Here is an 18,156-nt window from a genome sequence, read left to right on the forward strand (position 1 = left end):
AAAACACACCTTACAAAAAATTTCCACTATTGTATACCAGTTTCTGACTATACATCACAGGTCTATGATGTACTGTATTCTATGAACAACGTACATGCACTTTTCACAAAGATACATTGCTTAAAAATAACAATGTATGTAGATACTAGATATTATCATGGAATTAAGAGTAAACCACTGTTAAAAAGAGAAATACAAATCATTTAACACACACATAGCTTGAACTTGAAGCATTCGTTTACAGCCTCTGTACTTCGTTCAGTATTTTTTGGGAAGAAATTCTTTCTTTGTTTAATATTCTTATTCTGAGTAACGTTCGACATTGAACGAAATATGTGGCTGAATCAAGGGGAAATTAGTAAAATTTGACATTTCTACAGCTAACTTTTTGACAGTTCCTTTTCCATCTCTTAGTTCTTTTTCACCATGATTGCATTTCAATATTTTTTTCCATTCTTTTCAGTTGTTCACAAAATTCTTTAGAGGGTTTCATTAATTTTTGTCACCTCTGTTTATTATATCTGTCCATGAGTTATCTTCTAACTGGACATATGACCCAAGATATGGATATTTCGGAAACTTATGGGCAATAAATTCGCCGAAGTATTCTAAACCACCTTTCTCTACTGCTTCCTCAAGTTGCTCATCGTCAGTCACTTGTAAACTTTCAGTGAAGTTGTTTTCTTTTTCTTCTGTACCAAAATTCTCCGGTAAACTAAACATTATGGTCGAAGGACTCGATTCAAGTTGTAGTGACTCATCGTTCATTACTATGGGAAGAAGTTTGCATATCAAGCAAAGAATGTAATGTGCCAACTGATAATGTTATCTCCTTTGCAATTGTTATCTACGTTATATCTTGATCCCACGAGAGAACTGTCTTTCCCTAAAAGCTAACGCCTAATTCTTTGCTTCACTGCAACTGTCGATGGGTACTGATGGCAATTTCCCACCTGTCATAGGCAGGTAAAGATATGCTCAAGTCCATCTTTATTTAGTCTGTATGTTATCATATATGATATATCATATTTGTCTTTTACAGTGTAGCAATTTGGACAAAGACTGTGAGGAGATTACTAAGCCCTTTGGAAATGGGTATAGACCTTTACTTTCCAGAACCTTCATTGATTTTGACTTTCTACCATGCGTTTAAGAATTTCGTCTTGTTTTGACATGCTCAACCCATATGCATTCCTGGATGTTTTTTGTCATATGGCATTGTTTCCAAGTGTTGTGGAAAGTTGTGAAAAGTTACTCCTCCTTTCGTATATCTTTCATTGGAAGAACACCCATAAATAGCACACCAACGAAGCATTTTATGTATAGGTACAGACACAGTTAGCAATAAAACTGAATATTGTGCAATGTACAGTTTCAGTTTATCAGTTCATCATAATACTTGCATGGAAGAGCTTTGCACTGAACGCCAGGAATATCTGACGTCATAATCCCACCCAACGTTTACCTGCGCAGGAAAGGACATGTTTTGGGTCGCTGGTGGGTTGATCTGGTATTCTTTAGACCTTTTTCCCCTCCTCACATACGTGACCAGGAAGCTTACAGGTGCAAGAACAACATCAGTCACGCTCTTTGACAATACTTTCCCCAAATTCTAGATAGCTCGCATTTTTCCTAGATATATAAACCTAAAATCTTTTATCATGGTCACACCTCTAACCATCCTGGCATGAGTCTCTAATGGCAGAGGAACAATTTTCATTTGAGAAGATAGGTGGTTTCTCCCAGCACCTCACGCAATAGCTACTGCCAAGCTTCAACGACCCGACCAGCTGTCGTCAAATGCAATCCATATAAAAGGCCTCGGATTTGTTTATCTATGAATAATTAAAATGATCTTGAATTGGTAATTTTTATCACAGCTTTCTCTGAGAAACAGAATTTTTCAATCATCAGCTTATGTTGTACAGAACAGACGCCTGGCCAGCCGAGAAAAGTACGAGTATATATCTAAATGTTTGGAAGAATAGCTGAAATGGGATAGAACAGATACACCCAACTAGGTAACTGGTTTAGCGAGGAAAACAGTTTAGAAGTGAATCACAGATAATTGACTGGTTGAATGAAAGGGAAAAACAGAATGAGTGGTTGAGTGGGAAGAAAATATTCTGAGGGCAAAATTCAACTTGGACAAACAAATAAAAGAGAGCTGACTGAGAAAGAAGGGCAATTCAAAAGTAAAGCTGAACTGAGGCAGAACACAGACAGCTGACTGGGTGACTGACGGGAGAACAACAATCAAGAAGCAAGGAAAAGGGAAAAAAGACAAAATCAAGACAATTAGGAGAGAGCAGGAGAGGATATAACCCATTTGTGATTTCTATTGTTGATTAGGACTTTACACATACATGGCTCATACGTACAGTCTACTCCCTTTAAAGATTAGTCTATCAATCTTTCCTTTTCCAGCTCTCTTGTTTCTATCCGGTTTGGTTTCATCAGGAGATTTACTTGCCCCAAGCCGCCCTCCCCGCAACCGCCCCCGCATCACCCTCCGTTCAGAAAAGTGAGCAATCACGATATTGGACGAACAGTCTTTAGTTAAGATTTTTTGAAAAGATGTTTCAGATATGAATGGAAAGAACTTCGAAACATTAAGACTGAGGTAACTAAAAATTTCGGAATACCAAAAAGCACGCCGTTTAAGTTAGTCGTTTCAACGAATTGTCTCTACTCAGCATAAGAGACTAAACTTTCATACCATTATAACAATGGAACAGATCTCCAAAAAATTCATTACCATCAGTTTTACATTATTCCATGAGAACACTGAAAAATCTCTCAAAAATATCAGTAACTTCAATTTAGGATTAAAAGAACTTAAAATGTTAATACTCTTAGGAATAATGACAATATTCCTAATACTCCTAAAAAAGCAATATATATATATATATATATATATATATATATATATATATATATATATATATATATATATATATATATATATATATATATATATATATATATATATATATATATATATATATATATATATATATATATATATATATATAAAAGGAGTGCTAAAAGCGGTAAGTAAACAATAAATTTAGCGCTTAAGTGCAGTTCCAACGTGCATCATAACCGTCGTAAGAAACGAAATAAATGAATCTATAAATCCTAGAAATACCTAAATGAAAAAGAGTGCCCAAAACTAAAAATTTCAGAGCCATTCGTCTTGGACACATCATAAAACTCCAGGAGCAAATTAGAGGGGACCTTTTCCACAAGGAAGGTCTGCAAAGAGCATTAGGAATGACGTCTCCATTTCCATTAGAAAGGACTTCATCATTCCTATCAGATGTGAACTGTATCACTTCCTCTTCACCTTCTTCTATCCACCCCGTCCCCCACCCCCGAATCACCATACGCATAACAGGGCGGTGTCCCCTCTACGTCCAAAAGTAATAAAAGCTGAATATTTTTACTGCAAGGAATAACTTCATCGCCACTTATTAACGTGAGTCATGGGGAGGAAGGGTAGGGCGTATTTATAGCACCCTGGTAAGCGCGACTGGGACAACAGGTGTGCCAAGATCATAACTTACTCCTCAAATGACCTGCAACGCCCGTTAAAACGGTATGTTGCGAGTGGATACTCTTGGTTTAATACTCGGTTGCAGGTTAAGTTCCACATCTTTACCTTTGCTAAGGAGTTGTCTATTCGTCTGTTGTAATATTTTACACGAAAATTAGTTTTTCTATGTCTGTCTGTTTGACTGCTTGCAGTATATGGTTTAGTATGGCAGAAAACATTCGAGATCCCATCCGTTCAATTATAGTTCACTGAATCGTCTGTGGTGCTGGTGTAGCAGATGTATCATTTCTGGTACCATATATTTATTTACAGCTTAATTAATTTATTTATTGGTACTTACTTTTCTTTACATATATTCAGCTTGAAACCCCTCTTATTGTTATCATTGTTATTTCCATTTCAGTCTGCAGAAACTTGCTGAGCCAATTCATGGCCTTTGGATGATTAAAAAGGAATGTTATTTCCATAATAATAATAATAACAACAACAACAACTACTGAACATTCTAAAATCGGAGGCAATTCTGGTAATTACAAATACGTTTAAATACGGTTGGAAACTCCAGCCGGGTTTAAGCCAAATTTATGATTTTACCTTTTAACATTTCACGCTACCCTATTGAAAAAATGGGAACCACCTGACCTAAGTACAAAAGAAATCAATTTGAAAACGATCTGTTCAGTAATTCTTTGTCCGTTGGGAAGATGAAGAAGCAACAATGATATAGGTGGCGCTCAGAAACTTCAGTTTTCTAATCCTGTCTTTATTGTTTCCAGTTTCGAGGTCACAGAAGAGTATGATTAGCATTAATAGTAATATGAAGAGGAATATGAACACTAATACAGTACTCCATACGGTGTGGAATCAACTACATTAGCTTCATCAGCAGTACGTTTCACACTCACAGGCACTGGGTCATCTTCCTCTTTTAGTAATATCTAACTGCCACAAAAGTATTTTCCCCATCTATACCACACCCACGCAACTTCAAAGCCCCAAGATTAAATATATTTTGTTTTACTCTTGTGCTTCACCACAGTGATCACCAACTTGTCATTACCAAACTAAAGGTGAAATTAAAAGCACTCAACAAAACCGTCGACAGAATATCAAGGGTTGAGACAAAAAAAGTTTCCTGAAGATGACGCAAGAGGCTTTTGCAACTGAATGCTGAAATTGATTTGCAATTCTAAAAACCATATCTGAGGAGGGACAGACAGTCTGTGACTGGTTTGACATACAGAATGTAAACCAGTTTGCTGGAAACGAGGCATGGGATATGGGGCAACAAAACAGGAGCTTTAGACATCAGATGAGACCTGGAATAAATTAAAGAACAGACAAAAGTAAAAATTACGTGCAGACCAGTTGCAGGGAGGAGATGAAGAACTAGAAGTAGAACACGCTAAATTTCAAGTCTTAGACAGTGAAATTAAATTAAGACAAAGAAGAGATTAGGGAGATTATTCGGATAAACAGACTTGTGATGCGGACAAAGCCATGTGACCAGGGGTAGCAGTGGTATTAGGGAAGCTCACAGAATTATTAATGACATATCCATGGGTGAAAAAAAAAGAAAAATACCTCTTAAAACGAAGGATGGTTCAATAATACATCATAAGAAGGAGAAAGACAATGCTGGATGGCACATGTTTGTGTGGCCATGAATAATAGAAATAAGGGGGACCACGTGACTGATATGCCAGGAAGCTAATAAATGCCAGAATGTGTTTATGAATGAATTTACAGTTTTTAAAAAGGACATAACAAAATTAAAGAGGTGGAAAACACCAGGTTATTAAGGAATCGCTGCAGAGAAGATTTTAGAATAAACCGAAAAAACACCCTATATAAACTAGACTGTTTTGCAGAACATACAATGAGGATACAAACTTGGTGATTGGGAGTTGGAGGTCGTAACTAAAGTACCAAAGAAAGGTGACTTGACTATGGAGGCACTGCACTTACGTTGGTTGTAATGAAAACATTCATTATGCTAGAGAAAGAAACTGATAAGTTTACAGATGAGCAACCTGGTTTTAGCTAAGGCAGAAGTTGCACGGATCAAATATCTGGATTAAGACATAATGAGCAGCAGTGTATGGAATATAAAGATCCCTTGCTGATGGTTTTGTTGATTACGAGAAAGCTTTTGACAATCGCTATGGCATTCCCGTTGATTATGTCAAGCCAAGTGAAATCATCCGAGAATGAAGTAGATGCAAAGTTGATGATGATGGGGTCTTGTCATGTGAATTTGCAGTAACAGTGGGGTGTTATAAAGAATGTTATTCCACCTTTGCTGTTTGGCCTTCTCATAGATTTAATAATGAAGAAAGTAATCAGAGATGGAAGAGATGGGTTAGATTGGAGTAACGATAGAAACTTAACAGATAGAATATGCAGATGACACTGTTTTGTTGGAAAAAATGCCAGAGGAGTTGTAAAGCTTCTTTAATAGAACACATCATACATCTAGAGACACGTGAATTAAGATAAATGTAAAGAAAACTAATAATGAGGACAGAGTAAGCGCAAAGGGCCTAAATAACATTATACAGAGAAACTATCAATGTGATTGAATCTCTTATACATTTAAGAACAATGAAATCCAGAACCGGCTTTCTTGAGTTGGAATTTAGTGAAAGACTAAATCAAATAGATTTAAATCGGATACGAAAGTAAGAGTACACATAAGTATAGTACAATTTGTATTGCTATTTGGACATGAATTTAGATATGACACTGATTTACATCTAAAAGTTTTTGCCGTTTGAGAGTAAGGCTTTTAGAAGAATATTAAGAGTCAAATGGCAAGATAAAGTTAAAAATGACACCGTAAGAGAAATTGTGGAAGTTCCAGTGTAAGGGAAATGATGAAAGGGAGATGGAAGTGGCCTGGACATATCCTTCGCACAGTTATGGGGAGAAGAGCTGGAAAGCCCAGTCCTACTCTCATAAGATCTATGAGGCTGGTGGATGGAGATTCGTGGAGATTTGCGGAAGATAAAGCACAGGAATGGCGGAATTTCCCAGAGGCTCTTTGTGTCACTAGTGTTAGAGGCTATGATGACGATACTGATTATTATTGTGCAAGAGGCCATAAAAACCATTGACCATTAAAGGCTTGATGATTATTCCTTCGTTTTAGTTTTTTATGACAGCAAATTTTTTCTTATAATGAATTAGAACTATGGGATGGAATAACCTTTGGAGGTCAATATTCAAATGAAAGACTTTTGGAATTCTTATTATGATGAGATAAAATGAAGTTAATGAAGTATTTGGGATCACCATAGTTATGTAAAGCGTAATAACAGATTAAGGATAACTTTACGAGAAGATTACGTGTCTGAAGATACGTATATCCACGAAAACTTCGTAGAAAATATCGATGTTCATATATAACATTGCATTGCACAAATTTAAATACAAAGCTAGGATTCATTTTAAATTAAGACCGTGCAGGTATAACATCAACATTAGAATAGATTTTGATGAAACTCTTGCCTTGAATATCGTTTCAAACTGAATAACTTTTATGTGACCAATAAATCGTGATGATCAAGCTTTTATGGCAGCTCAAGGTCTTTGTGTTCATGGGCAGTCCAGGATTTGGTTCTCAAATGGCATATAAGGCCTCTGTTACAGAGAGAACTTTTTAAGCAATTAAATCAATAATATTTACAGCCACCTAAAAACTCACAAACACACAAATACAATACAAGTATGCAGCAAACAATGAATGAACCTCATCAGCAGCAACTGCATCATCGTAATCTGCTCCAGTGCAGGTCCTTAGGTTGATCAACTTCAGTTCCTCCAATTGCAACTCTCTATTTTTTCTGTCATCAAACGTCCCCGGCTTCATCTGCATTTTTTAATATATTAATCTGTTTTGAAGTTGGTCCTTTGGGCGATCATCTTCAGTTTCAACTAGTTTGACCTCTGCATTTTGCTTTACAAAACTGTTTTGACTTCATTATCGTTTTATTTCTGTAACTTTGATTGAGACAGTTTCTTGGAATGATCAGCTTCACTTAATATTATCTTCATAAATGTTTTAATTCTACAAATCTTGTCTTCATCGGTATTTTATTTCTACAGTCTGTTGAAGCGGGTTGTTGGGATTTGTCTATTCATTTTTGACCTCATCAGGATTTAATTCATTAATCTGCCCTGAGGCCAATCCGTGCGATGGTCATCTTCAGTTATACCAGTTTGACATCTATTTTCCCTCATAATATTCTTGTGACTTCATCAGTCTTTTAATTCTATAATCAGAGACAAGTTCTTGGAACGGCCATTTTCACTCTAGGTCATCTGGGCCTTTTTACAGTCTTTCATAAAATGTTCTCGACTTTATTTCCACTTTAATTATTTAATCTACTCTGAGGCAGGTCCCTGGGATGCTCATTTTCAGTCCTACCAGTCTGATCTCTTTATTTTCGTTCATAAAATTTCCTTTACTTCATTTCCAGATTACCTCCATAATGTTCTCTGAGTCATCTTCAGTCACCACCAGTTTGACTTTTCTTCTCTCCCTCATAAAAGGCGCTTCGCTTCATCAGCATTTTAGTTCCACAGTCTGCTTTGAGGAAGATCCTTGGGAAGACCAGCTTCGGTCTCCACTAGTTTGAACTCTATTTTCATTCACAAAACGCTATTGAAGTCATCAGCATTTTAAAATGAAAATTAATTTCTCTGCTTACCGTCTACTCCTGTAATCATTTATAATGGAAAATCTTACAGCTTAGCCACTTTTTAGTTTTCTGTAAAAGAAAACTATTGTGCTGGCTTTGTCTATCCGTCCGCCCTCGGATCTTAAAAACTACTGAGGCTAGAGGGCTGCAAATTGGCATGTTGATCAACCACCCTCCAATCATCAAACATACCAAATTGCAGCCCTCTAGCCCCAGTAGTTTTTGTTTTATTTAAGGTTAAATTTAGCCATAATCGTGCATCTGGCAACGACATAGGACAGGCCACCACCGGCTCGTGGCTAAAGTTTCATGGGCCGCGGCTCACAAAGCATTATACCGACACCAACGAAAGATATATATATATATATATATATATATATATATATATATATATATATATATACATATATATATCTATTTTCGGTGGCCTTGATTATACGATGTACACAAAACTCGATTGCGCCGAAGAAACTTCGGCGCATTTTTTACTCGCTTCTTTATTGCAACCTCCGTATGTCCATCGACACGCTCCTCTCCTGATTTCTGTAAAAACTACATTTGCGCTCGGTCGAGATTTCACTAGATGCTATTTTCCCCGATTCATCGCGTGAAAAAACTCTAAAATCCATCAGCCCGTTTCATTCAGTCAACTGTCAAGTGCTGATAAATGGATATGATCGTGCAGAGGGAATTTATGCCTGTCTGTCTGTCTGTCCCTTCCTTTTATTCATCTCCAGTTAATAATTAACTGTCAAGTACTAATAAGTTCCTGGAATCTCGTGTTACTTAAACGAAGAATCATTATTAACGATAAATACATTTAGAAATTTTTATTCACAGAAGAATGCCAGATCAGATTCCTCTGTCGTGAAAAAACCTTGTAGTAGGAACAGACGACGTTAGGTACTATGAAAGGAGAAGAGGAATTAATTCAGAGAATTGGTGATGCAAAGAAGGTAGCTGGGTGAATGCTCAAGATCTACTAGCGTAAATATATGAAGAATAATCGTCTGATGAAGATTTTCCTATCCAGAAATGGGACCTGGGCAGAAATTCTGCAAAATTCACTTAAAATGGATCTGCTGTGATCACACAAACGTGCAGCAGTGTTACGCCCTTTTCGAAGTAAATAAAAGATCTGGTATTAACAAAGAAAAATAAAAATAACGATACAAACTAGTAATCATACTCTCTGACTTAAGCTGTAAAACTGTATTTTTATTTTAGTTTGCATTATTTTAATACAATTAATAATCACACTCTCTGACTTAAGCAGTAATAAACTGTATTTTATCGCAGCGGGCCAACTTCTGCAGCAAATCAGAAAGCACCACAAATAAAAGTTAGAACTTTCAATCTCTCATAGACCCTATAGGCAAGGATGGCGAGTACTATCTGCCATCCCAGCCTCATGCCTCGGAGAAAAACAGGTCTCTCAGATCCCTAAGACGGAGGCTTTCGATCAACGATGTCCTACAGTCAACAGGGCTCAACAACCGTCGCAAAGCGAGCTCATACATAAAGGAAGCCACGGATGAGTCGCGGATGTCCAGTCCGCAAACGCCCCAGAACTGTTTTCCATCGCCTGAGCATACTCACATACCTCCTGGGAGACATCACTTTTGTCCTCTTCCATTTTGTTTGAACAAACCAAGTTCCATCTCTATTGCTTGCATCGTTTACTGATTTTCTCGCATTTGGGTTACAAAAACTTTTTTTATGGCAAAGATAAATAAAGAGGGTAATAATAAAAAAAAACGTGAAATCAAAATGAGTGATATTTGCCATGTTTGAGATTCGATGTTTCTTCGGTACTCCATATCACCCGAAACAGGTCAAAGCCCCTAAGGTTGGCCTTGGTATACATCCATTCAATAGTCTTAACCAGACTTTATCCCGTAATCGCTATCAGAAGAGACGAAGTGAAAGACACCAAAAGCGACATAGGCTACGATAAGACTCAAGGTCTATGCCAACGTGGATGCATTATACAATACACACACAAATTGGTGGGTCATAGTTAGGATTAAAGTAGGAAAACAAAGAGGCGTCAAGTAATATAAAAAATGTATTTCATGTATTGTATGTTATCGTCTGTTATTTTGAAAAAAAATTTCGAGGATGAAAATAATTATTAAATTTCATCCGAAAATTTCCTTATTATTTCTACAGCCTGGCCACCTTAACTTTGTTCATTAAAATGTAATTTTTATTATGAAATAATCGCAGTGTTTATCTCGTAGGATCAGGCCGTGCTGTATATTTCGTTTTGACAGACAACGAACCCAGTGCTTTTAAGCATATATATGAAAAGTATATGACAACACATTCTACTAAATAAACAGAAATAAGTGAAACTATCGGTGGCAGAAACAGTTCAGGTGGTTCCTTGTGGTGACCCTACTTCTCCCTCCCTCAGTCAAGAAAGAAATTTGACTCTGACACTTTGTGTCGAGGATTTATGAACAAATTTCTACGTTTGGATAATGAATCACATTCGAGTCTTAGTTTTCTCTAAAGGTTACCATTTGCCGAGCACCTGCCGCTTTTTAATAGGCTTTTGAGACATATTTCTCATAGGAAGATTGGCGAAAATCAAGAAGGATAAACCCTTCCGAACAATAATTTTTCTATATAGTTATGAAACCGAAACAGACAGGTTAAATTATTCAGGAATATGGAGGAAGGTAAGAATTACAAATAAACAGCTATTAATTCATCGATAGAACAATTTACAATCATATCCCTATCCAGCCCTGGCAAAATGCCCATTATCAGCCGAAGAACTAAAGGCACATTCGGTGGAACATGATTATGTGGCCTTTTTGCCGATCAGCCTCATTATAATGTTTTATTTTTATTTCAACTTTTTATGCACATGTAAGGAAACAATGCTATAAATTTCAAACCTTACCACAGTTAAGTATTCTTTTTCTGTTTTCTTACCTTTGATGCACAGAGATGATGTATTTCAAATGTTAACAGGTATTTTCTACTATCAGCTAGAGTGCAATCAGACAGTGCACGTCAACCCTCAACAGCATTTTGAGGATGAGGCAGTAAAAGCAGAAAAACACAATAAACAGCATTTCTGTGAAATATAAAGATTTCGTATTTTCTGCCCAAAAATAAGAAGCAATGAGGTATAACTAAGAAACTCAGAATGTAAGCAAACGCTGATGCAGAAGAACTGGGAATGGTTTTAGGTAATGATACTAAAAAAATATACAATTATGATTCTTGAACCGTGCAAGGATGCTTACTCTGTTATTGTTATAATAGTATTTACAAAGTAATCAACCTTGCTAGGTCAAAAAAATTATTATTATTATTATTATTATTATTATTATTATTATTATTATTATTATTATTATTATTATTATTATTATTATTATTATTATTCAAGATTCGCCTATTTCTTTCCTATAGACATTATTCCGGCCAGTGTTCTTTTGAGCTCATAAGAGTTTTTTTTTTTTCTTTTCAGATGGCCTCGTAATCTCCTCTCCGGATTAACAAGTTTTGGAATTTCCTCCCTGCTTCTGTTTTCCTACATCTTCTAACCATCCATTCTTGAGGCAGATTTTTTCTCTATATTTTTATTTATGTTATCTTTTTTTTTAAAGTTACTGTTTTCTAATATTTTTTTCTATTTCTAATAATTTATTTTTAATCTTTATATTTTAATTATCTTATTATTAACTTTTTATTTTTCTTTATCATTTTCAGTTTTTTAGTTTCTACTTCAAGTATTTACTATCTTTATCATCAGGGTTAAACCCCGCTTATCTGTTTATTGGCTTGTTTTCTTTGGTCTTGGCTACTGAAGGGCAGTAGGTAGCTAGCCCTACTGACTTTAGTCGCCCCCTCCCCGACAAAAAAAAAAAAAAAACAAGAAAAGACTCAAGAATTGAAAGTAGTTTAAGTGTGCAGAAACCGGAACATATTGGACTGCGTGTTGGCAACATTTTCTTCGCGCGATAAGGCACTCGATTCAGCCTTTATCACCGATATCATTCTGATAAGGAGGATAAAACGACCGAAGATGAAGTAATGCAACCGTCGCTTCTCGCAGAGTGACGGAACGCTCATACCAAAATCGAAGGAATAAATCATTTCCTAATTCCACGTTCAAGGTAAGTGACCATTGCTTCTAGCGGCGTGCCCTTGCATTCTGGAACTGACGACCTCAAATACTTGCTGTTCTTTTTTGTTTAATCCGTACTAATATTTCATGTCGGTCTCTTAACGAAATATTTATTGCTGCAACATTTTACTCACGCGACTGTTTTAATAACGAAATATTTATACTTGTAACTTTTTTATTCTTAGTTTTACTACGTGATGTTCTCTTAAGCATCTGTACTTGCAAATGTTTGTCCACGATATTTTCACCAAGTTATACTCTTGATTATGAAGTGTTGTGGGTTGTTGTTTATAACGTTTTTGTCTCTAAATAAAACCTTGAAGAGATTTTTTTTAGTGCGTTCTCTGTATGATGGCATCTCATTAGCGAATGTTACATTTACAACATTTATCCATAACTTTACTATAATTACGTGGGTCTGACACGAAGATGGATTGTATTTATTATTTTCAATCTTCATTTTCGTCATTTGCGGTTCATTTGTTGGGTAAACCCTGATATAGTTAAGTATACCTTAGTTTTACCAGACCACTGAGCTGATTAACAGCTCTCCTAGGGCTGGCCCGAAGGATTAGACTTATTTTACGTGGCTAAGAACCAATTGTTTACCTAGCAACGGGACCTACAACATATTGTGGAATCCGAACCACATTATAGCGAGAAATGAATTTCTATCACCAGAAATAAATTCCTCTAATTCCTCATTAGTCGGCCGGAGAATCGAACTCGGGCCTAGCGAGTGCTAGCCGACAACTCTACCGACTCTCCCAACAAGGAACCAACCCTGAGATAGGCATTGTTGTTCAACAAGCCTCCTTGAAAAGAGGAAGGTTGTCTGATTCGAACAAAAAAGAAACGCACAGGACAGATTTTCCTTCGGTAAAGTCATAATTTTACCTTTCCAGTTTTGCCTCCACACATTTCTGTTTTCTGGTTAATAGTTCAACATGGTTGCTTCCCAGATTTTGGCACATTTGACTCTCTCTCTCCCTCTCCAAACAACAGAAGAAAAAAAAAAAATGGGGTGACCCTGTCAAAAATGTTATCAACAAAACGGGAGGCCTCGACGAGGTCATTCTCAACTTACTTCGGTGAAACCATTCACATTATATATATATATATATATATATATATATATATATATATATATATATATATATATATATATATATATATATATATAATATATATATACATATAATGTTATATCTGTATATAATATATATATATATATATATATATATATACATATATATGTATATATATTATATATAGATTTAAGGTATATAATTTATGTATATACATATATTATATATATATATATATATATATATATATATATATATATATATATATATATATATATATATAAAAGTGAATCACTAATATCGTGTCATATTACTTTTATTGAAAACGAGTCCCACGAACTGATACCGTAACTGATAGTCACTATCGTTTCTAAAATGGTCAACAAAGCAGCGTTATGGATATTGATTCTGTAATGCTACTTTTGAAACGCCAATTCCTGTGCTAAAGTTGATCTAGGTCGCTGTTGTGTTTCACCTGTTTTTCAATAATTCATTCGGTGCTCATAACGTGTTACCATCGTTTTCTTGACTTTAAAACTTGGGATTTCTCATCTGTAGAAGTTTGCTTTGGCCTTAATAATAATAATAATAATAATAATAATAATAATAATAATAATAATAATAATAATATCCATAACTGAAAATTACATAGCTTAGATGTCGACTTTTCAATTTTAACCGTCGTATTGTTTAACAAGTATGTAATTGTTTACTTAATTTTTCAGTATTAATAATAATATTTATTGTTATTATTTCGTGACTGGAAGAGTAAATTTATTGGAATTCATATTCAAGCTTTTCAATAAAAATCTGTAGTTAATAAAATACTTTAGTTACAAAAGTCTTGAGAGAACGTTCGTTATGTTTCCCTTTTCATTTTTTTTTACCTAAAGCTTCAATAACGACATCTTGTGATGATTCCGACATTGTTCAACTTTGATTTATTTCCTTCCTTAATCATTCTACCCTTTTACCCATACAATAGCTGTTTTCCCTTTCAGATTAATTTTTGAAAAATACTACCTCCCCCACCAACTCCCTCATTAGCATGTTTCGCGGAGCATTATCGACAACTCCGTCATTCTCCACCTCATTCGGTTTGTTTACTCCATTTTCTTATTAACAACCTTCCAGAGTTCTCCCCCATTCTCCCCTTTCAGAGTTTTTCTCCTCCCCTTTTTCTTCTCCTCCTCCTCCAATCATCCGGCTTGTTTTCTCCATTTTCAAATCTCTCACTCAACCGTTCCATTTCCTAGTACCACGAACCGTGTTGAGCGATATCTCCTTTCTTCCCAATTTCGCCCTCTCTTTCTCTCCCTTCTCTTTAATCCTCATCGTTCCCTCTTCTCCTTTTCTCTCACTCGCTCTCCTGGCCGTGTCCCCGGAGGACCTAAGGCTGCGTCAACGATGCATTTTTTAACTTTCAATTAAAGAAGGAAGAGTCGGCTTGTGTACTGTGAGCGCTGCCTGGGGGCTCCTGTGTGCGTGTGTGTTTACTCACTCGCTCTATTTTGAACTAATATTTCTTATTACATAAGAGAGTTGCTGTAGCAGCAGCAGCAGCAACAGCGGAGACAACCCACTCGTTAGTTAATGTTTTATTGGAGGGAAATGAATGCGCGAGGTGGGATTATTCAAATGCTCGGGGAATGACGAAAAGGTAAAACTGTAGGACTTCGGTGTTGTTTGTGTTTGTATTCCAAGTTGGCACCTGAGCGCCAGTCAAGTTGCGCCTAAACATTGCTTGATGACGCTCCTCCGGTGTCTTTCGTTCAAAGCTTTTTTTTTCTTTGCGGAGGAAGAGATCAAGAAGAAAAGGGAAAATGCTTGTACAAATAAGCTTTTTGCTTTGGTTAGGATGGGAAAATGAATGACTAACTTTTCTGTAAGTAGAAGAGAAAATACCCGTTTCAAACCCAGGAAGAAACGAGGTGTTTGGCGAAGACGAAAGAAGAAGAAACACGACGAAATGAGACCAGTGTCTGGACCGCCATGTCTAGCCCTCCCTACACCTAAGTGACCCCCAACCGGGAACCCCACCCAGCCACCATCGGACCCGGGAGTTGCCACCCGTGAAAAGCTCTATACACAGTGAAGTGTCGAAAAATGAGTCTAACGGAGTGGTCTTTCACAAACTCGTTCTCTCATTTCAAGCGACTTAAATATTAATAGGGAATTTCGTGGCGCACTTCATTCAGGCCTTGGCCGTATCTAGAAAAGAAAAGAGAAATAAAAAAGGAGAAATAAAAGCTTTTCTTTTCCCCACTGCTTTCGCCTGTATAAAAGACTTTCAAATTATTGACGAGGATATTTGTTTTCATCAGCAGGACTGCGGGGAGAGAAAAATGCTCTTACGGGAATGGAAAGAGGATGAAAAGAAACGGATATGGTCATGTATAGCTTATCAAAAAATACCCTTCAATATAACAGCCTAATGGAAATATATGAAATCTTATTATATCACAAGATGTTTCCTAAATTTTCCTAGTTTGAACGTTGAGAACTGATTAAAAAGGCGACCAGATAAACTAGGACTAAGTGTATATCTTTTACACACTGCCTGCCTTTCATGTTTTAAGCTTCTGCTTCTATTAGTAAGCTTCCTTTATTAGTGTGCATTCATTAAACAGGCAACCAGAACAGCAGTACCTAAGTGTTAGTTTGAACACTTCAGCCGGAGTATCATAACACAATTTACTCAATTTATACATGATTCATATTCTAACGTTTTCGGAATAACGAAAATAACAATAGAAGAGCCGTTGAAAAGGCGATGCCCCCACCAGCCACACATCGTTGCTGTAAATCCGAGATCTGAGAGAATTTTATATTTTTTCTCTTTCAGAACGTTGCCAAAGGAGTAAGTAAAGCTCGAATAGGACTAGGGTGAATAAACCATACAATGATACGTCTCACGGATTTTACAATAGGCTCAGCTTAGTACCTTTTAATTGATTAATTTACTGAACAAACAAAGCCTCATTCTCAATTCCTTTTTCGGGAGTCTTCTGCGTCATCATTCGCTTTGAGATTAAAGAGATCGTAGTTTGTGTTAAAGGGAACTGACGCACTATAAGCGGCGACTCTAAAGAAAACGCCAGGCTCCAACATTATCCTCCCCTTTTTTTTCTTAAGGGATTTGGTAAAGCAAACTGAATATCAGGGGGCCGAGCTACACAAATCTCTGAAGAAATCATTCTTTACTGTAATCAAATGTCATGTTTATCCATATCAACATCAACAACAGTCTAGGTGCGATGAATTCAACCATCAGACTCTCACCACTGGCCTATGCATGAGTGAGCACCATGAAGGTACCTTGGTCTGAACATCAAGAGGGTACGCAACGTCCCAATTCTACGGACTTTCCGTTTCGACCCTATCTTAAATTAGATGATATGGGTACACTAATATATATTGCGAACATGTATAGACCTAATATGTATATTTGTGCAATAGATTCAATGATTTTTTTAAAAATACAACAACAGTTTCTACACATTCAAGTAGCATAAAGAAAAGGCCATTAAGATGCTTAAAGAATTTTTCTCAGAACAGAATGAGTGGATTAACAGCGAATTATTTGTGGCGCAGCATCTCGGAACAGAATGTCAGAGAAAAGAGAGTCATAAGAAGAGAGGGAAAGCAATATGATGATCTAACTGGTTACATGCTTAATGATAAACCCATCGATAAATAAAAGCATAAACCTAAACCAAGTGGAAGTTCGGTAGTTAAATTTTATTCTATGAGATATTTCCCTGCGACTGGTTTTAGAGACAGTCATGAAGCTATAGGAGGGGATTTATATATAATTCGTACTAGAGACTCCCATAGCATTTATGATACATGTTTAAATTTTTTTAAGATGTCAAAGAACTTGTAAAAATCATGGCTTATTCTCGTTTTCTTTATGAATACTCAATACTGAGAGCTATAAAACAATGTAGTTTTCATAAGAAATTGCTAGTGACTCTATAATTATGGAGATTTTTGCCTAACTTTACCTGGAGGGTGAGCACGTCTTAAAAATATTTGCTTAATATTTGTTAAGATAGTAAATAAAAAACCTTAAAGAGCCCGTAATTTTTTTCACAAATAACTGAACAATATCCAGTCAAAAATTAGAGCCAAAAGAGATCTGTTATTTTAATTATCTTTGCCACCAATCATCATCATCATCATCCATGCCATTTCAAGTTTCCACCACTATTTTTATATTTTTTTTTAGCAAATGAGCAAATAGCGATTTCTCCTATTTTTGTGACATCTGAACTCAATAACTTTCCCATGCTCTTCAGTGTCTTTTGAGTTTTCGGCAGCATATTTCGGAACTATATGGTTGGATGTTCAAAACGACATCCATTTATCTTATGGTTATTCTTCATATTCCATTGTATCTTTCGGTCTGGATTCTTCATCAATGTGCCTCTAGCATGATTTATGTCTGGTTATGTGTGGAGAATGGCAAAGTTTATCCTTTGCCTCACAAGGCTGACAATCCTCTGGCCTGTGGTGTGTTCCCCACACTCTGGGCATACGACTTCTCCAGCAAGTCTGTCCTGCTTCTTTGTCTGAATGAAAACACGAATATGATTTTAGCCGGTCATTTCACCCAGGACCTTAGCTGTCGTCACGCTAGCCTACGGAAACTAGTAA

General features: G+C 36.2%; 1 protein-coding gene across 1 annotated transcript in view; it reads left to right on the forward strand.

Annotated features, from left to right (window-relative positions):
• Positions 1-12,287: 12,287 nt before the first annotated feature.
• LOC136840286 (uncharacterized) overlaps positions 12,288-18,156 on the forward strand; it is a 35,221-nt gene continuing 29,352 nt past the window's right edge. The window contains exon 1 of the mRNA XM_067106964.1: positions 12,288-12,398. The gene's annotated coding sequence lies outside the window, so the exon portion shown is untranslated. The remainder of the gene's footprint in view (positions 12,399-18,156) is intronic.

Source organism: Macrobrachium rosenbergii, chromosome 7 (assembly GCF_040412425.1).
Source record: "Macrobrachium rosenbergii isolate ZJJX-2024 chromosome 7, ASM4041242v1, whole genome shotgun sequence".
Taxonomy (NCBI): Eukaryota; Metazoa; Arthropoda; class Malacostraca; order Decapoda; family Palaemonidae; genus Macrobrachium; species Macrobrachium rosenbergii.